Source organism: Sorghum bicolor, chromosome 1, assembly GCF_000003195.3.
Source record: "Sorghum bicolor cultivar BTx623 chromosome 1, Sorghum_bicolor_NCBIv3, whole genome shotgun sequence".
Taxonomy (NCBI): Eukaryota; Viridiplantae; Streptophyta; class Magnoliopsida; order Poales; family Poaceae; genus Sorghum; species Sorghum bicolor.
In genome coordinates, this window is record NC_012870.2 from 60,106,757 (window position 1) to 60,131,230 (window position 24,474).

At 40.1% G+C, this 24,474-nt stretch overlaps 1 long non-coding RNA gene across 22 annotated transcripts; it reads right to left on the reverse strand.

The window, feature by feature from the left end:
- Positions 1,945-7,478, reverse strand: LOC110431672. 22 transcript variants are annotated; one of them, XR_002449107.1, is made up of 8 exons: positions 6,856-7,475; positions 6,143-6,224; positions 4,762-5,388; positions 4,354-4,442; positions 4,050-4,218; positions 3,274-3,533; positions 2,769-2,888; positions 1,945-2,252 (listed from the first exon to the last, which is right to left on the reverse strand). It is a non-coding gene; the product is annotated as an uncharacterized LOC110431672 (long non-coding RNA). The 22 variants fall into 22 exon arrangements; XR_002449095.1 differs by having other exon boundaries at positions 4,050-4,242; XR_002449102.1 differs by having other exon boundaries at positions 4,354-4,469.

The window sequence follows — 24,474 nt, forward strand, 5'->3', positions numbered from 1 at the left end:
ATAGACCTTTTACTTTGGACCATTTGCGCAGGTTTACTACCTCCGGTCATTGATATGATGGTCCTGCGGTCCTTCCTACAAAAGCTTGTACTACACTACATACATAGTATATCGACCCATCCGGTGCCATCCTATGTTTCCGATCCGTAGCCAAGGTTTTCACATACACTTATGAGTACCTATATAGTACACTAGACTACTAGTTGCCACTGTAATGCACAGTATGCATTTTGGCAAGACATGACAAACTTCAATCGACCACAAAAAGGGATCAAACTCTGATTAATTATTGCGTGCGTGGTACCTCATCACATGGGTACGCCGTGATACGCGTGGTTTCACACTTTCGCTATTGCACTGGACTTCTGTCTGGAAGGCTCGTACATGACAATAACATAAGAACATAATAAGAAAACTGATCGACATATAAGAAAAACTGGTGACGACATCATTGCATCATGGTCTTATTTTAAAGCTAAGCCCTATTCGGCTAACTTTGGCAAGATGAATTTTCTGTCCCAAAAACCCTTTGGACGATCTCCAACTTTGGCAAGATCCACCATTATTACAAAACCGTCCTAATACAATCAACTCTGAAAATACAGCACAATCTCTGTTTTGGCTTAAGACACCCATGTGAAATTCATAACATAGTCGGCTGCAATAATTTAAGAATCGTCACTACGTGTGAGTGCTAAAAAACTATGAAAATGAATTTCCACATCCACTTCATCATACGGATTTGACCATACAAACTACAGTAATATATTTGCACCACATCAGTTCTTGTAACAAATATGTCAGGGTAAATATTATATTTTCATAGTTGGTTTATTGGCCCAATGGTGGAAATTGTAACTTGCACATTTAGTTCGTTTGGAATCAAAGGTTGAAATTTCTACTCACTATACTACTAGAACCATTTTTGGAGGTGGACGTAGTTTTGGGTGGGTGTCCAGAGGCAGACACTATATCCGCCTTTAGCAAATGTTCATTATTAATCAATAACTAGATAGTGTGCCCGTGTGTTGCTACGGGATAACTAAACTTTTATACTTAAAATACATAGATCGTACGATAATTTAACAATACTACGAAATCAAGGGGGTGCTTGGTTGGAGATATTAAAGTTTAATAGATACTGTAGCATTTTCGTTTTATTTGGAAATTAGTGTCCTAATCATGGACTAATTAGGCTCAAAGGATTCGTCTTGCAAATTACTTTTTATCTGTGTTTTAGTTTCGTAAATAGTCTACATTTAGTACCTATGTATGTATCCAAACATTCGATGTGACGGGCAGTAAACTTTACCGAGAGCAACCAAACGGGGCCTAAGAGCGTGGTGTTTGGTTGGTTCCCACACTTTGTAGGTGTATTTGGTTGGTTCCCATACTTCTCCAGATTTCACAGCACCTCTGATGCCGCACTTCTGAGTTCTGACTATTGTTTCCACACATTCAACACCGCCACAATTTCTAAACTGCACACCTCTGATGCCGCACTTCTGACTATTGTTTCCACACATTCAGCACCGCCACAATTTCTAAACTGCACGTACGTCATTTTTCACACTTGGATTCGCCAAAAGTCAGGCATAAAATCGAACGCCAAGCTTTCGACGCCACCGCTGCTACAGCTGGGTGCACGTAGGCGCAAGCCAAATATGGCCTAAATAACGATGTTAAAGTGTTATTTAATCAAAAAGCAAAATACGGTAACACATGCCCATAAACTCTATTGTATAGATTTTTTGTGATGTGACTAAGATAATATTTTATATCAAGTTCAAGTATATATGTAAATATTAATACCTAAAATAGGGGCTTAAGAAATCTCTTATAAAATCTTAAAACAAAGTATGTTATATTTACAGTATAAACATGTGTTGCTTTAGATCTATTTTACGCGGATATATACCATAGAATAAGGAGTGAAACTTTATATAAAAAATAAAACAAAAAAATCAGATTTATTAAGATTGACGTTTTATATATTGTATAACCAAAAGCACCTTTTAACTTGTTCAAATTTCACACCACCATTATCCCTGCTTTTGGGTCGTTTGGTTGAGGAGCTATGACTTCTGTAAAAACTACTGTCAAGTAGACCCCAAATGTACTACCCCTCATCCAAGGTAGGACCTTCTCATTGGACACCAGATGATCAGCAGGTTCGACGCCTCTTTGGCGAGGTTGAACAGTTCACAGAGCCCAGACCATATTGATGGTGTCTCCCTTTCCTTCATCTTCAACTACAGATGATATGCCGATATCAAATTTCATGGATGATTTTAACTACTAAAGTATATTGAGTAGATAACTCATCCTTTCGTGTTGACTGAAATCACTGAATTGTACTATATTGAAGTGTTCTACACCTTTTGAAATGTGTAACTATAGAAGCTAAAGACTTAGTACATGGATAGGAAGAGCACCTCCACAACCAAAATAGATAGATACAGAATGAGAAAGTATTTTACTTATATACTTTTGTACGCAAATAGCACTAAAAAATATGCTAATATGCAGTACATGATTTATAGTCCCAACATTCAAAAATATTATTCTAGTAGAATCTGCTCACCACCCTAACAATGTTAGGAAAAAGGGGTTACATTGATGCTCAGAACCTACAGCTCAACTGAAAACAAATTGAAGCTTTATTCTTGCTATTGATATCAGTTGATACCTAAGTATTGTGTCGTTGATATCAGTTAATATCTAAGGCTCAAAAATTCTCTGTATAATATTTTCTTTATTTTTCATACCTCAAGGATCCACGTTCACCATTTGTGCACGTGGTCGCACGACGCTGGACTGCCCTTGCCAAAGCTTGTCGGCACCGCACCATCCTCAAAGCTCGACGTGAACATTGAACAATCTCATTCCTACAGAAAAAGACGATGATATAGCAGTCTGGTGAAGCACCTTAATATAATTCATTAATTAGACCAAGATCCAACTATCCAAGAGCTAAGACAATATATGTAGTCACCCTGAAAACAATATACAGCTCACTTCCATCAGCTTGCTTAGGAACGTCCCCTGAAAACAATGTGCCTAAACTTCTATAACGTGCAGTGCGCCACTCAAACTGAATTTAGGAACATATCATTTTTCACGCCGTGTATTTGGCCAATGCCCACTTCATCAGAAAGCTACAAATCCGTCATGAAAGCAATCGACAAATCAAGGCACACAAAGGAAAATCCAAGAGACATAAAAGGTAATCAATGCTTAATCATTCGCATGGCACAACAGTGGTGAGCTCACCTGGCACTGGGCGTGCGCCACAGTATGTCTAGTTCAAGGCCGGCGGGGAGGCTGAGGAAGCCGCCGAAATTGTCATAGGTGATGTGTGAAACGTGTGGCATGTCCGTTGGGCCGTCCAATCTTGATCCGCTCCTTGTCGCTGTCCTCCTTCTCGTGATCGCCGTCATCGACACCCATGGCGCCGGTGCTGCACATCACCAGCGACTCCGCAGCACCCCCACAACAACGCCCAATAGCCTCCCCTCTCTCTGCTGCAGAACCTAACCATTTTGAAAACATGTTATATTGATTTCTGAGTAAACTCAAGTAACCACAATCTCAACAAATATTTAATTCAAACATCAGGAAGGACACATTACTTTGCAACATAGTTAAATTGTATGTACCTCGACAGCAACCAAACAATTGACAAGATAACTGCAACAACCAAGCATTTACATGAAGCAGCAACAAATATGGCACTAAGTCGATAGGACTTACCAAAGGACATAGATGTCATGAGGATAAGTGACAAACATGGCATACATTAGCGAGTACAGAATCACATGCTCCGCAACAGGCAACAAATTAAGAACCAGATCAGTTTCAATTCTAAATACCCTGCTCAAGGTCATGCAGCACCATCATCAGCCTATAAGCACTACTTACAGAGAAGCTATCTGATTTTTCATCGATCCATGCCACAAAATTGTTCTATACCTAGTTCTTCGTCTAGAATTAAATCAAAAGCCCCAAACCACAAAAAACATTGAGCATGGGATGAAATTGTTCTATACCTAGTTCTTCACCACCTTGGCCATCTTGTGGAAGTCCTTGTGCATGAAAGACTTGTCATAGAGGCTGAGAGCCTTGTTTTGCTTCTTTGTTTTGGTTGTATATAGAGGACCACTATAATCCCCCTACCACTGGCTGGCTGCAATGTCATAATCTTCTTGTTTGTAAGGCCTAAAAAGCAACCTATCAATGCCGCTGATAGCATTAAAAGGTCAAATGAACAGGCTGGTAAACAGATGCTAACCAGAGTTCCCTAGCAGTGAACATTATATACATTGTTGGGATCCTTACTGAACTGGGTCTTACCATTGTCGTTGCCAAATTGTTTGATAAGGAAGGTGTTATTCTTCCTCACGATCTCCCTGACCAGAGAATCTGGCTCGTGCATATAAAGCCTGCAGCGAGTAGAGTTAATGCCTGATCTATATTTACACAAAAACAAACCAAAACACAAAAAACTAATCAGTGTTGGCACAAATACAATTGACAAACTAAACTTTGAAAATACAAGGACAAGCTTGAGTTGTATGTGTTAACATAAATCACAATTAATAAACTACAAAGTTATTTCTATAGCAATACATGAAAAATAAACTGAAATGTGATGACATAAATCACAATTAGCATTTTTTTTCTATACGAAGACAAGGACAAATAGGTTCTCTATGTCGGCACAAATCAAAACTAACAATAAGGTCCAGGTAGTGGCCTGACCCTAATGATCTTCTAGAGAGGTAAGCCTTCAACTGCTTTATATAATTGGCATCATTTACAAATGATAGAGTAATGCAATCAACTCCTTCAGCTATCCCAAATCCGATGCCTTCCTAACCCTCAAATATAATACAGGCACTCAGCAAGAAGCAAATACATAGTTGTGGCCAATGAATGATAAGAGAGATTGGGAGATTATATACATATCAGTATATCACGAACAACAAAACCTTTTCATGTCAAGCAAGTTGGGAAGGGATTAGATGATATTTCTCACATAAAGTTAGCTAGAAATTTGATCGTGTCAAAAGGATTAGTTTTTTAACTATGGACCATAAGTCAAAAAAAAGAATGTCCATGAAACAGCTGCTGAATTCTTAATATGCCACGGAAAATGTTGCTGCAGAAGGGAACTATAAAAAATTAATACATGAGATGCAGAAATATAAAGTTTTTCGTTAGGAAGGACAAAGTTCCTTTGAACTAAATTTCCGAATGACAACTTGGCTCGAGGAAGAAGTAAACCTGGGTCCACGCACTTACAGAGCAAATCATTTCTTGTTTTCTCAGTAATTTCAAATTTTGCCATTCGACCATCTATTACAAGCTCATCACCAACCAAAATGCCTGTAAATGTAGAGAAAGTTGTTTTCCAATCAGTCATGTTTTATATCTAGAACTCATTATGGACAGACAAGACTGTAAGAAAATTGCCTAAAAACAATAGTTTTTTCAAGTGGAAAATTTATTCACTCCATGGCAATCAAAAAAAATTATTCCCACATTCATCTAAAAAAATTCTAATTCAGCTTTATGTTAAGCTCAACAAGCCAACTTTTGTTCAATTTTGTGTTAAGTTTGTGTGCAAACTTAATGAATAATGCCTAAAAGCTGCAATAGTGAACCTAGCTCATAACTCATAAGAGCACCATAAGCTGTCAAACTCCAGATCACCCTCATTTGCACTCAGCTTTGTTGCATAGAGTCCTTACAGAATTTCTAGAGATAAAGCCCAGCTATTTCACCCCAAAATAAAGCTCATTCTGGTAATAACCCTTTCAGTAAGGTACAAGGGCCTATAATGTGGAAAATGTGCAAAGCAATGGAGGCTGTCTCTCCTCATCCGTCGAGTTTTTTTTAAGAATGTAGGAAATCACTATAGTAATATTTAATAGAAGACAATGACAGTTGGTAACTAAAATTCCTTAGTATGCATAGGAAAAACCACACTGCAATATCATTAAACATTAGGGCATCATCATCACTATAGACTGTAGAGGCACTTTGTTGTGCTTCTCACGGCACAAGCAAACTAACTGGTACCAAGTGGCCACCATTTTCACAAATGAGAATGGTACATTTAACAGCAAATAGATAATACCTTGTTTACAATATTCTCAAATGCTTTCGATCCATTTTGCTCAATGTATATCTGTGCAGCTGAAATTGCATCATCATGCCTACTGAAGCAAAATAAAGCATGTCTATTTTAAGAGATTGCGACAGGCTATAATGGTTGCAGCTTCCAAATTAGCACAACATATTTGTTTCAAAAACATTATACCTGTTTTTTTAGCTATCACACATTATTGACACTCATTATACCTGTTTTTTTAGGTATCACACTTGTAGGACCTTCATAAGTTTTCAAGTCAATAAATTCAATGGTGACCGAAGAAGCCAAATTTCTTATGAATTGAGCAAGGCAATAAATATAAATTTAACAATTCAGACAATGCCATTTTATTCAGATCATTGGAGCAGAGACAGAGACGATAAATATATATATGTACTTGTTTAATTTTCTTGGTACTGCGATAATTCAAATCCTCATCATACACTGTACTAATCATCTAGTAACGCCCCCCAACCAACCAACCAAAAAACACCTAAATCTCCTACAACTCTAAATCCCTCGACTCTGCATTTACCAAAACAACAAATCAGCAGCAATTGGTTTTTGCTCTCTCTCTCAAGGTTGGTTTGTCCTCTCTCTCTCAAATAATCAATTCACTTCTCTAAAATCAGGCAGCACTTCGAATGTATTGCAATCAATTTACTTCTCTGTTAGAAATTGCAAGGACGCAAGAATACCTGGGAACCAGAGGCCTGTCCATGTGCGACTCACGGCTAGGGGCGTCCGCGAGGTCTCGCGGCGGGAGACGCGGGCACCGGCGGGCGGGGCGCGGCCAACTGCGCGGCCGCTTGGGCAGCGGGCGGGCGGGGCGCGGCCACCGGCTTCGCTGCGGCCTCCCGCAGCTCGCGGTGGGCGGGGCGCGCCGCGAGCACCAGCAGGCGGGCGCGCGGCCACCGGCTTCGGGCACCGAGCTCGCGGCGCGGGGCGCGGCCAACGGAGATCGAGCGGGTTCCGGCTTCACTGCGGCCTCCCGGGACTAACCAGGCGAGGAGGCGCTGCCGCAGCTTCTCCGAGTCCCAGTGCCCAGCCAGGCGAAGAGGAAGGAGCCAGGCGAGGCGGTGATGCGGAACACGGAGGAGATGTGCCGCTTCTCCGAGTCGATGCGGATCACGGAGGGGATGTGCCGCTGCCGCAGCTTCTCCGAGTCGATGCGGATCACGGAGGGGATGGGGGTCTCTGCTCACGGTGGAAAGGGGAAGAGGATCGGGGTCTCTGCTTAGTGGTCACGGTGAAGATAGGAAAGGGAAGGGGATCACGGAGGGGACGGCGGTTTCCTTAGACGCTGGGGAGCCGCAGCGGACGGGGCACGGCAGGACGAAATCAAATGCCGCACAAAAAAGTCCTTGTTTTAGTCTTTTTAGTTGTAGAAGATTTTTATAGGCAGATGCCGTGCCCAATTAATAGAGGTGACAGTTCTAAGACATTCGCCTTCGTGTTAACTCTTAACAAAGATGGGCCTGATTAAAAGGTGCTTGCCTCTGTTATTGATTAGCAGAGGTGACCATCCTAATAGTGTCGCCTTTGTTGATGTTTTGCAGATTGTTTTTTTTTTCATTTCTCATCATCTCATTTGAATTCTGTTTTCGCAATTGTAAGATTAATTGTTGTGAACTGAATAAGATGTACTTAGGAACCACAACTGCCAGCAATGGCGGAGCCAGGAATTATGCATAAGGCCAACCAAAAAATTCGATTTGTCAAAACTGAGCACAACTGGTGACCGTCTAACTCAATTCATCAACTTGACATAGGTGCTCGCATTTTCTATATGTATTTAGGATCAAATGTGTTATTCTTTCGGTGGTAGGCGATAAACCCTTAACAACAAGATGTTTGAGATGATTTTATAAACCTTAAGATCCGTGTCTCAGTTTTTCTAAGGTGTTTCATAGTATTATCTAGTTATGTTTTGTACTTCCTCCATCCCAAAGTATAAATCATTCTAAGAATCTTGGAGAGTCAAAATATCTCAAGTTTGACCAAAATTATAGAAAGAATTGTAAAGATTTATGTCATCAGATAGATATACTATGAAAATATAATTAATAATAATATTATTATCTTATTGTATAAATTTAGTAAAATTTAGGATGCTTTGACTCTCCAAAATTCCTTGAATTACTTCTAAATTAGAATGGAGGGAGTACGATTCTATTATCTCGAGGATATTAATAAGTATATATGACAAAAAATTATTATATTTCCCTCTTAACATAAATAAAAATATTAAATTTATACTAGTAAAAAAAATTATTGACACATGTTAGGGGGGCATGGCCCCTGCCAGCCCCCCTTGGCTCCGCCAAACGATATGCATGTGAAATACACACACACACAAGCATACGCGCATACATCACACATGTGTCTCATCATAGTAGCACAAACATTTTACAATTAAACTTAACTATAAATGAAGCCATAATTTCAAAATGTTGCAAAGTCATGTTTAGTTCCATCGTCTAATTAAACAAGGTCAGACATATTGTAATAAGTCATAGTTCCTCCCACCTTATGATATTCTCCCACTTTGTTGATGGTTAAAATGTCACACTTTTATATATATCCAAAACACCATCAACAAAGCCTCGAAATAAAAGGATGATGAACATATCATGAGCATATTTTATCAAATAATAAGTTCCACATGTATATGGAGTATTTCCTTGTAGGATATAAGATAATGGAGGAAATGGAGCTTTCGGGCCCACCATAGGGGGTGTCGTCAAACCATCCCTATGGGCCCATAGACCCCCATTATTCTTGTGTAAATCCAAGATGAAACGCACTCCCAAGAATTTCTAGCCCTTTGATGCAATGTGTGTTTTCTTTGGATGGCTCAAGATCAAAGCACATGGATTGGATGACCATTCAACAAACTGACATGAACAAGTTTCCCTGCCTGCATATATGTACCCTCTTAGGATGGCGCTAAGAGGGCCCACACTAGAGGAGGTGTCCCGACTGACCAGAGAGGGGGTTGGGCGACCCCATATTTCCTTCCACCGCCTTCCACCAGCTACCATGCAAGGAAGCACAACATTGGCACATCTCCACCATGCATTTTATGGCAGTTTGATTCAAGGGATGAGGTGGGAAGCACACAGATTCATGTATCCACCTCCAAATCCTTTAAATAGAGGGTCACCCCCCTCTCCATTCATGACTCAAGGGAAGAGACACTTCAAGAAGTAGTAAGCTCAATTGTATCTTAGTATAGTAGGATAGTCTAGTGTGAGAGTCAGAGTTGGATTGAGCTTTGTTTAAGTTTTCTGATTTGGTCTTCTAGAGAGTTTGGTATAGATCATATATCCTTACATTTTTAAGTAAGACCTCATTTTATTCAATATATTATTCTTTCTCTACTTTACTTAGTCTTTAGTTGGTGCAAGATTTATTTGTGATAGTGTTGTTCTGGTTTATCTTGGTATATAGTTGTATGTATTGAGGATTGTGATCCAAGCCCACACACTTGTACATTGATCACCGCCTTAACAAGTGCTTTAATTAATCGTGTGCACACACTTAGAGTAGTGAGGGATAGTATAAACATGGTGTTTATACTATATCTTTCCTGTGGTTGTTGTTTGTCGCACAAATTGTTCATGGATGCTAGTATGTATCATAGCCTTATCTAGACTTTTGTCGCACGAATTTGTCACACTTTCTATGGCTCCTTGGGTGAAGACTGCGGGCATCTATTTTTCAAATGCAACTTGGCCAAGCAAGTTTGGCGCTTACTGAATTGGGAGAATGAATGGACATCTCTTGGAGGCATGCAGAATGCCCGAGGCACTATGAAGCTAATCTTGAAGGCAAAAGAGGATAAAAATTATTGATGATCATTAGTCTTTTGCAACTATGGAATAAATGAAATATTGTAAGGAGGAGGGATGTCAGCAGGGTGTAGAGGCTTTGGCCAGAAGCGTCGGCCTTTATGCCAAAGAAGTCACTGAAGTCAATGATTTGAATGAGAGGGGCAATGCGTCAGTTGGACGACGATTGGTGAGATGGGCTAAACCCCCGGTAGGTTTCCTGAAGCTGAACTATGATGCTTCTTTTATTTTGGGATCAAACTCGGGGAGCTAGGGGGTTATTATTTGAGTTAGCGATGGTGATGTTGTGATAGCAAGAAGAGGGAAAGTTGAACATTTGCTCAAGCTTTTCATGCGGAGGTGATTGCTTGCAACCAAGGTTTACAAATGGTCACAAGCCTAGGGATCGATCATTTGATTATGCTCAAGAGGTAGTACAATCTATCAAAACCAACAATTACTAAGACATGGTGGTCGGTCATATGCTAACAGAGATAAAGTCTTGGGTGTGCTTTGAAATGCTTACCTTTAAGTGTGTGTTTAGATATGTAGAACTAGTAATCGAGTTGCTCATGAGATGGCTAGGTTGGTGTTTCATTGTGTTGAAGGGAGCAGCATATCTCAAGCTTCCTTGTTGATGGCGTTGCTATAATGGTTTCTAATGATATGTTAGCAAATCAATAAAGAAGTTTCACCTAGTTTTCTTAAAAATAAAGAATGTTCTTAAGTGCTATCGAAGAGTTGCAATCCGACCCCAAAATTATTAGAAAAAATTTACATGGATCTTTACATGGAGATGCGAGCATCGAGACGTGCGTAAAATCAACCAGGTCCTAGAGTCATTTCAAAGCGAAGCAATTATTTTTGAAAGAATAAATGGGATCAACCCCATATCGACTTTATTATTAAAGTCTACGATTGGCAGAGCGTGATCAAAATTGAAATATGTTTAGTAGTGTAGGTATCTATCTTTGAATAGAGATAATAGAAATCTTTAGACATAATTTTATCTTATATTAGTAGCGTTTATATATATATATATATATATATATAGAGAGAGAGAGAGAGAGAGAGAGAGAATTGCACGGTATAACGCAAACACATGCGCACTCACCTCCTATAAACACATGTATGCAAATCCTACCTCTATAAGTGTTGACACTTGCTAACACCACTTGAATATTAGGTTGTCATCCCCAGCATGGCACTAGAGTGTACTATGGTATTTATACGCACACAGATAATCCGCAAGCGCACGGATACCGTTGAAGCTTTTACCCGGTTAAAGGTTTTATCGTATCCACAGGGAAACGGGAGAACTGATCTACGCTCTAACTTAACCTAGATAGATAGATAGGTGTAAATAGGAAAGATGGTAGAATCAAATAAGAACAATATTAAAGGTAAGATAACAGTGAGTGATAATATGGGAATAGAGAGTAGAGCAATTCTAGTATATAGGCGATGGTAGCAGAATAGAGAGGATAACTATGGTTTCTCTACTTCAAAGGGGTATGTCTATGTCTGGGACGAACCACGTGATAAGATTACACCACAAAGGATGCTTATCCATAGGCCGATAAACCCTACCCGTCCTGCTAACGAGAGGTGGACTACAGAGGACCAACGTAACTGTCACCTACGCGGCCTACCACACGATCCAGCTAGACAGGGGATATCCACAAGTAATCTAGGTCTAAGCACCACGCTTACACCTATACTACAACTCTAACCTATAGTGTCCTATAGATTAGAAGTACTCAAAAGAGTTGTGAACCAGAACATACATGATTAGTAATTGCATAATGAATTAGAAGTAGATTACTAGAGACATCCCATGAGCAAGCTTGATTAGAGCTTGATCATGACGAAGTACAACCGGAGGAAGAACCGACAGGCCGGCCTCTCCTCTAATCCTCCTTCGCTCTCCATCTTGCTACTATCTAGATCTACTCTAGTTTAGAGAAGAGAGGAGAGCTCTCATCTCTAAACCCTAGCTTTGCTCTGTCTATGAATAATGAATAATGATCAAGGGGTGCCTCCTCTAGGGGCCACGGGGTCTGGTTTTATAGTCCCCTCAAGTGAACCTGGGCCGTCAGATCAAACCGACATAGATTGAACGGTTATCCTTGATCCTGTAGGTCGGTGGAGATCTCCCGAGAAACAGAGTCCTGATTGGCCTCCAGAGGTGGGCGGGCGCCCTGCCTCTGGCCCCGTTCGGCCTCCGCTTCCTTCCTGTGGCTTCTGGAGTCTTCTAGATGTAAGATAATTGCGCGGCACATTAATATCTCTATGTAATCCCGACGTGTGGGCCTTTCTTCCGTATTTCCTGATAACCCCCTGCAGAAATAGACAAACACCAAAACTCGTGGAATTCTGTCAGATAAAACCCTAAGTCTAGATGTTGATTTCATTTGGATCCTTTTCTTTGTTTATTTGATAATTAAATTTGATACTTAAGGACCGTCAACAAACTCCCCCAAGCTTACCTCTTACTCGTCCCTGAGCAAGGATAGACTCAGCAATGGATCAGAAGTTGTTACAATATCTTAAAAATTTGATGGTACACATGCTTTTAAATAAGATCTCATCTCTGAGTTAGAGTAAACTGTCAAGAACTAAAACTTACTTACTTTACCTTTCATCATGGGACTTGTAACTGTCACTTCTGTCTTGAGTAGTTAAAAGATAGAACAGTCTAGCCAAGTGCCATGTCTCTTATTCTTGATCAGCTATAGCTCTGAAGTTTTTGCAGATTTTCAAATAAAACTCAGAGATTCCTTGTATGACTCTCTAAATCTCTCTTTTGTGGTATTTGATCCTTACCAAGGCAGTGATGGTATATGCCTTCTCTCAAGATATGTGGTATTTGTGGTATAAGGCATAGTGACATTGCCTTCTCTCTCACCCTACTCTAATAAAGCTTTAATATCTGGAGCTCATAGGTGGGAGATAAAGTATACATACTTACAAGACATTTTTTGTATAGTCAAACCATGGATCCAAAGAAACAAATCAATAAGCCAAATCAAGATGTGCATGTGTGGCGAATGAATGGTGTATGGTGATAACAATGGTGAAAGTCTAATTCTACTTTTGCTCTTTTGAGGGGATACATACCTTCCTTGCTTTTTGAAACTTTATGAGGAGAATGAGATGCTCTTCTTTTTCTTTCCTCTCAGGTGGGTATCTTGTACCCCTAATTCTACTGTCGGACACTTGTCCATTTTTACCTCTCGTCATACTTTTTCTTTCTTTCGAGGTTCCGGGCACTGGCCCCTTTTTATTTCCTCGTTTATTTTTTCTTCTTCTATTTTTTTTCAGAGCACTCATCTCTTGAGATAATATAGCAAGTGGTAGTAGCAAGATAACTTGAGCATTTATTTCACAAGGGAAAACAGAAATATTGTTGGCTACTCTCTCCCGGATTAGGAGTAGAATATTTTTGGGTGGTTCTGGAGATGGACATGGATGAATATATGTGGATGGTACTTCCGGAGTAGAAGTAGCATGTATGAGTGAACGTGCAAGTGAATCTTGATTTAACCACATGACAAGCTCCTAAGGGTCTACACAGCTTGACCACACTCAATGCTCATAAGTAGTAAATAGTAAATGTGTGGCTCAAAGTCTAGCAAGCATGTATATATGGCTGTGGTAGGAATTTAAACTCTCATCATACAGGAACTCATCATGCAATATTTTAAAGATTTTTCAAAGATAAAATTCTCCAGAATTCTAGCATCTCTAGGAACAGATAAACAGCAGCTCAACCTTCCCACATCTTATCCGTTAACAACTTAGACTTCAGATCAAGTTTTCATCCCACAAGTTTAGATCTAGAGCAAGCTTTAAATTATAACAGTTATGTCTAAACTTGAGAGAGTGAAAGGTCCTAATATGGCTAGAGGGGGGGGTGAATAGCCTATTTAAAAAATCTACAAAAACACTAGAGCAAGAGGTTAGTAAATAACAAAGCGAAGTTTTTTGCTCTAGCTCTAAAGGGGTGTTTGCAAGCCACCTACCCAACAATTCTAGTTGCTATGATCACTATGCACACAAGAACTAAGCTACACAAGTCAAAGTAAGCAACTAAACTAATTACACTAGTTTGCGGTAAGTAAAGATAAGATGAGATATTTATACCGCCGTGTAGGGGAAGAACCAATCACCAATATAAACAATCAAGCACCGGGAGAATGCCAATCAAACACAATTGAGACACCAATTTTTCTCCCGAGGTTCACGTGCTTGCCGGCACGCTACGTCCCCGTTGTGTCGACCAACACTTGGTGGTTCGGTGGCTAAGAGGTGTAGCACGAACCTCGTCCTCACTAGGACACCACAAGAACCTACCCACAAGTGAGGTAACTCAATGACACGAGCACTTTACTAGAGTTACCTTTTGGCTCTCCGCCGGGGAAGGTACAAGACGCCTCACAATCACCGGGAGATGGCCACGAACAATCACCAACTCATGCCAATCCTCCTCCGCTGCTCCAAGCCGTCTAGGTGGCGGCAACCACCAAGAGTAACAAGAAAACCGCAGCTAGAACGATCCCCAAGTGCCACTAGATGCAATCACTCAAGCAAATGCACTTGGAATCACTCCTAATCTCACAAAGATGTATAATCTATGAAGGAGTTGAGTGAGAGTTTTATGCTTAGGCTCACAAGGATGTCTAGTAGTCAAGAATGCCAAGAGAGTAAGCCCCAAGCCGACCAAACACGTATTTATAGCCCCTCAAACAAATAGAGCCGTTGGCTCTTTCACTGGGTGAAAAACGGGGTCATCGGACGCTCTTAAAGGGGCACCGGACGCTCAACACCTGCGTCCGATGCTCCAACAACAGCCACGTGTTGCCTTTTGAAACGCTCGTGTCAGAGTCTAACGGTCACCTGCAGTGCACCGGACGCTGAGCAAGTTGGCACCGGACGCGTCCGGTGCACACCGGACTCATGCGCAGAGAGTTCCGCAAACCTGCGGGTCACCGGACGCTCAGCACCGGTAGCGTCCGGTGCTCACCGGACCCATGCGCAGAGAGGGTCGCAAAATGCCCGCACACCGGACGCGCACCACCGGACGCTCAACCCAGCGTCCGGTGCCTATCGTCCGGTGCCTTACCCTAACTGGGACAGGCACTGTCTGCACCGGACGCTCAGACACAGCGTCCGTGCTCCAGAAGCCAGCGTCCGGTGAGTGTTTTCTCAGCGAGAAACACTCCCGCGACTACTCCAAAAATTCCCACCAGCGCAATAGAAAATATGCACTTCATTTTCTCAAAAAGCGCCGAATCCCGCCTCGCAATCCTCTCTCTACCCTTCAAACTTCACCTCCTTCTCAAAGTGTGCCAACATCACAACGTGTAAACCAACAAGTGTGCACGTGTGTTAGCATTTTCACAAACATTTTCTTCGAAGGAGTTAAGTTAGCTCACTAGGTTCTAAATGCATGCACATGAACAATGACACCTAGTGGCACTTGATAATCGCTTAGCCAAAGAATTCCCCTCTTTATAGTACGGCTATCTATCCTAAATGTGATCACACCCTCTATGGTGTCTTGATCACCAAAACCAAAACCCTAAGCAATACCTTTGCCTTGATCTCTATAGGGTTTTGTTTTTCTCTTTCTTCTTTTCCAAGTTGAGCACTTGATCATCTTGTGGTCATCACCATCATCACCATGATCATCACTTGCTCCATCACTTGGCATGTACCAACCTCATTAAGTCTACACACACTTAGCATAGAGGTTAGTATTAGGGTTTCATCAATTATCCAAAACCAAACTAGGGCTTTCAGAGAGAACTTCAAATTTGCAAATTAGGCAGAGCAACTATTCATCATATCCATGCTAGAGTCTTATTATTAAGATTCAGATTAGCATAGCCACTTTATTTATTTATTAAACACACTAAGCAAAATATATATAAGCACAAAATCTTTATTTGGTTTTTCATAGTTTATGTATTTTAATATTCTAACATAATATAAGTATAAAGATAGGTAGAAATACTTAGCGAGATAAATGGGGGTGCTCTTCCCCCAAGCTGAATTTTGACGTAATTTCTATTGATGTAGCTAGCAGGTGGCAGAGGTGTATTTGAAAGTCAGCAGCATTCTGACAGCGATTAGAATGTCCTCCGTCTGCTAGTCTTCTTAATTCTTAAAGAGTGATGGTACCATCTCACCTTGTGGAAGCTTCCCATTCGTAGTGGTTGTGTATCTTGTTTATGTACTTTGTCTCCTTCCATGGATCATCTCTCTATGATGAATGAGCTATGTCCTTCTTGTGCAAATTGTTAAACTTCATGTGTCACTCTCTTCATCTCTGATGTGAGTTTATCTCAGGACTTCCCAGGTTGATAGTGAAAGTTTTCCTGCAGGGGTTAGTCCGACAAAATATACCAATATCTACTCAAGCAGTTTTTAGTTCAGTAACCAAACTAAACTCTATGTCTAATCAGATTAAGGAAGGCTATTTAACTTAAGCACCATGCTTAATTTAAATGCCAATGGAAGTATGGCAAGTACTTCCAAACCAACACTTGCTAGTAAATAGACAAAGGTAGCATGACAGCATTTATAGGGATCTACTCAAGTGGAGATGAAGTAGTGTGATTAGTATTTAACAAATTGAGCATGTCTCAAAGGTAGGGACAACCAGCATAGCAACATGGCAAAGGATGTTTTTATGTAAAGTACTCCCCCAAGCTTGAATTTTACAAAACTCAAGTTTGGATGAACTTAATTCAATGTTGTATGATGATTGGTTAGACATACCTTGTGCTTGTCATTCATCCGATCTTCTTGCTCCAATTCTAGAAAGGTTAGTGACAAGAATACCCGAAGGAATATATATTTTTTTACAATTATCCTTATATGCTCAATACACCAGGTAATGTTGTAAATAATTAAAAGCTCATGTTATGATCTGATCAGTGCTTATTTTAAGACACTAAGCTTGTCCTTGGGAAACCATCAATTTATGTCGGCGAAGTGGTTTCCCTTCCAACGCTGACCTATATCAAGATCAACTCAACGAGATCTGCAATATTTATTATAGACATATGCATCGACAACCGCCCTTTTAAAGTTTTTATAAATAGAAAGGAAGAGGGGGTTGGAGATCTCAAATGTGGTGATGTTGGAGAGACCAATAGATTGGGAAGATGTTGCATATGAGCATGGAGTAAACGAAGTGGCTATGAAATAAATTCTATGCTCATTAATGTTATCTTCGTCTCCAATCTGAATGTTCGGAGTTTCTCCTAGATTGGTCTCACCTATGTCCTCTTCTGTAGTTGGATGAACCTCATCTTCAAAGGGAGTCAAGAACTCACCATTTGAAATTGAGCCAAAGTCAGAATCCATTAAGGCTTCTTCGTTATCCATCCATTCTACACATTCTAGCCATTTAGAACTTGTGATCAGGAAAGGGGAGGTGTTAGAATTTTCTATATGGCTTGGCTCTCCTTCTATGACATTACTTGACATGTCATCCTCATGGTCTTTATGACTCCTATGGTTTGATCGTCTTGATGGATTGTTAGGATTATCATGAGACTTAAAAGGAGAAGGATAAGAGGGGTCTCTAAGGTCAAGGATGGATTTAAAATTTGTGAACATGGAAGGGGAGAAGATAGAATCTTCTATATGGTTTAGCTCTCCTTCACTTGATATGTCATCCTCGACTTCTTCATAATAGGAACCAGGACATTCTCTAAGAGAAACATTATTGCAAGGATTTGAATTATCCCTGCTTGAAGGTCTCTTATGGAACCAGAAGTCTAAACCATCAGTATCTGAAAGATTTAAGGTCGGAATTCCTTCCTCCCTTAGAGAATTTTGGGGTATTGATGGTTTAGGGTCGATAGCTAAAGTTTGGAATTGAAATGGTTGTGATCTGGCTATCGAAACTTCTTCTTCTTGTCTAGGAACTGGTTCTGTCTCTTTCTCAGGGATATAAAAGCTAGGAGACTTTCCGCTCATTAAATCAATCAAATTCCAAGCTTCACTAGCGGATAGGTGGTGGAAAGATCCTCCAGAGGCCGCATGAAGGGTTTGCTTATCTTCCCTACTAAGGCCCTCAAAAAAGTGAATTAGAAGAACTTCTTCTGTAATAGAAAGCTTTGGGCCAGTGAGAGTAAGGTTAATAAAGCGGTCCCATAATTTGCCAAGAGATTCTTCTTTCAGTTGTCTAAAAGAAAGAATCTCACGCCAAAGTTCCACCACTTTGGAGATTGGAAAATATTTAGAAAGAAAACTATTATGTAACTCCTTCCAATCTCCATGAACACTCCCTACTTTGAGTTTATACCAATGTCTAGCTTTTCCTGTTAAAGAGAACGGAAAGAGCTTCCATTTAAGGGTCTCATCGGACATGCCTTCTATGCGAAGGAGGTCACAGACTCTATAAAACTCTCTTAGGTGTGTGTATGGGTTTTCCTCACCTTCTCTTAAGAAAGGTTGTTTTTGAACAAATTCTATGTATTCGGGGTCTATCTCAAAACTAGATGCTATGATAGGCTTTGAAGATTTTGGTGGTTCGAGATGTGTGCCCGTAGGTCTATGAAATTCGTAGATAGACATGTTTGAATTCATGATAGACCAGAGATCAAGGATTATATAAGAGGAAAGAATAGCAGAGATAAGTAAAAGATAAAAGGATATATATATATATATAATTTTTTTTATTTTTTTAGAAAATGATTAAGCTAGTTCGTAGTCAACTCAGCAACCGTTTCCCCGGCAACGGCGCCAAAAATGCTTGTTGACACTTGCTAACACCACTTGAATACTAGGTTGTCATCCCCAGCATGACACTAGAGTGTACTATGGTATTTATACGCACACAGATAATCCGCAAGCGCACGGATACCGTTGAAGCTTTTACCCGGTTAAAGGTTTTATCGTATACATAGGGAAACGGGAGAACTGATCTACGCTCTAACTTAACCTAGATAGATAGATAGGTGTAAATAGGAAAGATGGTAGAATCGAATAAGAACAATTTTAAAGGTAAGATAACAGTGAGTGATAATATGAGAATAGAGAGTAGAGCAATTCTAGTATATAGGCGATGGTAGCAGAATAGAGAAGATAACTATGGTTTCTCTACTTTAAAGGGGTATGTCTATGTCTGGGACGAACCACGTGATAAGATTACACCACAAAGGATGCTTATCCATAGGCCGATAAACCCTACCCGTCCTGCTAACGAGAGGTGGACTACAGAGGACCAACGTAACTGTCACCTACGCGGCCTACCACACGATCCAGCTAGACAGGGGATATCCACAAGTAATCTAGGTCTAAGCACCACGCTTACACCTATACTACAACTCTAACCTATAGCGCCCTATAGATTAGAAGTACTCAAAAGAGTTGTGAACCAGAACATACATGATTAGTAATTGCATAATGAATTAGAAGTAGATTACCAGAGACATCCCATGAGCAAGCTTGATTAGAGCTTGATCATGACGAAGTACAACCGGAGAAAGAACCGACAGGCCGGCCTCTCCTCTAATCCTCCTTCGCTCTCCATCTTGCTACTATCTAGATCTACTCTAGTTTAGAGAAGAGAGGAGAGCTCTCATCTCTAAACCCTAGCTTTGCTCTGTCTATGAATAATGAATAATGATCAAGGGGTGCCTCCTCCAGGGGCCACGGGGTCAGGTTTTATAGTCCCCTCAAGTGAACTTGGGCCGTCAGATCAAACCGACATAGATTGAACGGTTATTCTTGATCCTGTAGGTCGGTGGAGATCTCCCGAGAAACAGAGTCCTGATTGGCCTCCAGAGGTGGGCGGGCGCCCAGGGCAGGAGGGCGGGCGCCCTGCCTCTGGCCCCGTTCGGCCTCCGCTTCCTTTCCGTGGCTTCTGGAGTCTTCTAGATGTAAGATAATTGCGCGGCACGTTAATATCTCTATGTAATCCCGACGTGTGGGCCTTTCTTCCGTATTTCCTGATAACCCCCTGCAGAAATAGACAAACACCAAAACTCGTGGAATTCTGTCAGATAAAACCCTAAGTCTAGATGTTGATTTCATTTGGATCCTTTTCTTTGTTTATTTGATAATTAAATTTGATACTTAAGGACCGTCAACAATAAGCACCTCTGAATGACTGAGCCGGCAGATCACGAGATTCACGAAGTCATCATAGGTACGTCACTGTCGACGGGTTTAGTTTGGTATAAATTAGTACTTTTTTATGGATGTAATACCAAGATTTTATTTTGGAAAAACAACAGAAGTAACACAACTTCAATGCACACCAACTCTCTGTTGTTAGGAATGCCAGCTTACATGAGAGTGGATGATCGGAACAACTTGGGATAAAAAAATGCAAACGTTGTCTATAGATACTAGCTGCTGCAATCCTCATAGTAAGACTTCCACCTTCATGGCCAATTAGGACACTTTTGTGCTCATGAAAATCACTTGGTGTTTCTTAAAATATATGCCAATACTTATGTTTTATATAAGAATTAAAACTAGATAGAAGTACCAAGGACGGACTCAGGGCCTGGCAGCCCAGGGGCTGCTAGCGTCTAATAGGCGGACCATAGCTTCTGTTTGATGGTTTCCCGCCCAATCATAGAATATCAAATGTATACTAAGCGAATATTCCTAAATACGTCACAAAACAACACTAAATAAATTATAAAACAATGTATATATAATATACTAGAACATCACATGGATACTTAAAAATAGTAAATATATAAAATAAAAAATAAATGATGCACTAAAAGAAAAAAAGAAAAGGAGAAATAATAAATAAACATTAAGAAATAGAAAAATAAATAAAAGAAAAACATAAGTAGGGAAAAAACAAAAGGAAATGAATAAATGGAAATCAAAATAAAAAAGAAAAAGAAAAATAAAACATCACCAATACCACACACGAACATCAAGAAAATAATAATAATAAAAGTTAAAAAAATAATAATTAAAAAACACGAAAATAAAATAAAAAATGAAGCTTGAAAAGAAAAGGAAGATAGGAAAAGAAAAAAGAAATATAAAACAAAAAAGAGTAAGTCACGTATAGAAAATAAGAAAAGAAAATAAAATAAAACAAATTAAAGAAAAGGAGATTAAAAAGAAAGAAAAAAAGTAAAAAAAAGTAAAAGAAAAAGAATAGGAAAACAAAAGAAAATAGAAAGCAAAGTCGGATGTGCATGTAGACTTGGACCGCAGAAAAGCTAACGGGAATGATCGGACGATGTCTCCTGTCCGAACATTTGGTTAGAAAGATTTTCGTGGCAACTCTGGGCCAATGCCCAGCCTCCTCCTTTGTGAAGGCCACTAAGGCCTAGTCCTCTCGGTCCAGCTACTGAAGATGAATGCTGGAGAACTGAGGCCTTGTTTACTTCTAAAAGTTTTTGTAAAATAGAAATATTAGCACTTTCATTTGTATTTAATAAATATTATCAAATTATAGACTAACTAGTCTTAAAAGATTCGTCTCGCAAATTATAAGTAAACTATGAGTCTCGCAAATTATAAGTAAACTATGTATTAATTATTTATTTTATGTATATTTAATGCTCTATGCATGTGTTGCAAGATTCAATGTGATGAGAAATATGAAAAATTTTGCAAAATATTTTGGAACTAAACAAGACCTGAGAGGTATAGGAGGGAGTCAATGCTCGGCCCTCGGCTCTGTTCCCTGCCCAGGCTGTAAAATTTCCTGGGTCCGCCAAACCAACAGGCCTTCGTCATTGTCATTGTGCACGACTTGCCAATGAGATGGATGATAGAGCTTACACTAGTTTGCAGACGTACAGAAGGCGCCATGGATCCCTCCTTCTAGTGGGTGTCATGAAAATAAATGTCGATGCTTCCATAAAGAAGAACTCGAATAAGGCATCAGCTTCGACAGTGACAAGAGACTTCTCAGACATGTTTGTTGGGGCTTCGGTTTTGATATCTCAAGGTATTTCTCCTGAAATCATGAGGGCAGTGGCGTGTAGAGAGAGTCTAGCGCTGGTATCGGATTTGATGCTACAAAAATTTAAGATGGCTTGTGATAATATCACAGTTGTTAGAAATATCCAAGATAAAGGTTTTTGATCTTATGGCCATGTAATTCAAGAGATCAAAGCACGAGGAGATAGTTTCACTTCAGTTGAGTTTATCTATGAAAGTCGGATGTCTAATAGGGATGCTCATATGCTAGCGAGAGGCTTCTTATATGAGGCAGTTGGTAGATATGTCTGGTTTATGAGTTCGCAGGAGAACATATGCATTTCTTATTCTCAAACTAGTTATTAATAAAGTTTGAGATTTAAAAAAGAAAGTAGTTTGCAGACTTCGAGCGTACTGTAAAGTTCTGACGGATGGACCTGTGGTTCAGATGCAAACCAAAAACCACCGTCCAGACTCCGCGAACTACTCTGGCGCAGACGTGCAGGTTCCGAGCCCTCAGTCAGTGATGTGTGGCGTGATTGAGTGGCACATGTTAGAATGAATGAATGGCGGTAACATGATGCCCGTTGAGGCTCACGGTTGCGTGTTAAGTAAAGGTGGGAAAAGCCCCCACCGTGGCTTACAGGAGATGAGTTGTTACAACCGTACAAAGCCCAAAGACAAGGATCTAGTCTATGACTAATGCTCTATGTTTAGTACAACACATATGCATGATCACGTATGAAGAGGCCTACCGCTAATACTAGTCAAATGCATATGTATGATCACGTATGAAGAGGCCTACTACTAATAATAGTCAAATGCTGAATATTTCTAACACCCACCGTCAAACACAACTGTCTTGACAAGTTGAGATTGTTCCTGAATTTAATCATCAAATTTTCTGAAAGTGCCTTAGTGAAACCGTCAGCAAGTTGATCCGTAGTGCTGATAAATCTGATGTCAAGTAGTTTTGCTGCAACTTGTTCTCTCACAAAATGATAGTCAATTTTGATATGTTTTGTTCGAGCATGGAATACTGGATTTGCTGACAAGTATGTGGCACCAATGTTATCACACCATAGACACGCAGCTCGAGGATGTGGAATACCTAGTTCATCCAATAGTTTGCGTACCCACATAACTTCAGTTGTCGCATTAGCCAATGACTTGTATTCTGCTTCTGTACTCGAACGTGACACCGCAGCTTGTTTCCTTGCACACCAAGAGATCAAGTTGCCATCAAGAAATACGGCAAATCCTCTTGTGGACCTTCTATCATCAGGACAGCCAGCTCAATCTGCATCTGAGAAAGCACTGACTAACATAGAGTTAGATTTTGTGATTTTTATGCCTAGACTGATAGTACCTTGGACATATCTCAAAATTCTTTTAACTGCCTCCCAGTGTACTATGGTTGGAGAGTGAAGAAACTGGCACACTTTGTTGACTGCGAATGATAAGTCTGGTCGTGTGAGTGTAAGGTATTGAAGTGCACCAACAATGCTTCTATACCTTGTGGAGTCTTCAACTCCCAATCTAGTGCCACTTGTGATAGACAACTTTTCAGTTGTACATAATGGTGTCTTCACAGGTTTACATAGTTGCATATTGACTCTTTGCAAAATTTCAGATGCATACCGTTCTTGTGTCATTAGCAATTCATCCTTTTTTCTTTGAACTTGAATACCCAAGAAGTAGTGCAACTTACCAAGATCTTTGATTGCAAACTCCTTCTCTAGGTCTCGAAGAAGTGCATCCACGGCTTCCTGAGAAGAACTAGGCACTATAATGTCATCAACATACACAAGCATAAAGATCACATAATTCCCTTTTTTGTAAAAGAATAGTGATGTGTCAGCTTTGGAAGGAACAAAACTGAGACTCTGCAATTTCTTACATAGCCGAGAGTACCATGCCCGGGGTGCTTGTTTCAGTCCATATAGGGCTTTATCAAGTTTACACAAGTAGTGAGGTTTTGTTTTGTCTTCATATCCTGGAGGTAGTTTCATATATACTTTTCTTCAAGATAACCGTGTAGGAAGGCATTTGTAACATCTAATTGCCTTAAACACCAACTTCGTGACATGGAAAGAGATAGCACAAGCCTAATTGTAGCTGCCTTGACAACAGGACTGAAGGTATCTTCATAATCAATACCATACCTTTGCTTGAAGCCTTTTGCCACTAATCGAGCCTTATATCTATCAATCGTACTATCTGATCTTCTTTTTATTTTATAGACCCATTTGCAATCTATTACATTCCTATTCTTTTGAGGAGGTACTAGGTGCCAAGTTTTGTTCTTATGTAATGCATCAAACTCACTGTCCATGGCATGTTTCCAATTTTTATCAGCTAAAGCATATTTCAACGTTGGTGGTTCCTCAGGTGAGACAGCTAACTGACCATATCGAATTGTGCCATCAGTGTATACCTTTGGTTTCCGTATTCCATGTTGTAGGCGAGTGACACGTTGATGTGTAGGACCTACATGATCTGTAGGGGTAGCAGATCTAGCCTCTTGTGGTGACAGAGGTTGGTCGGGAGCACCAGCAG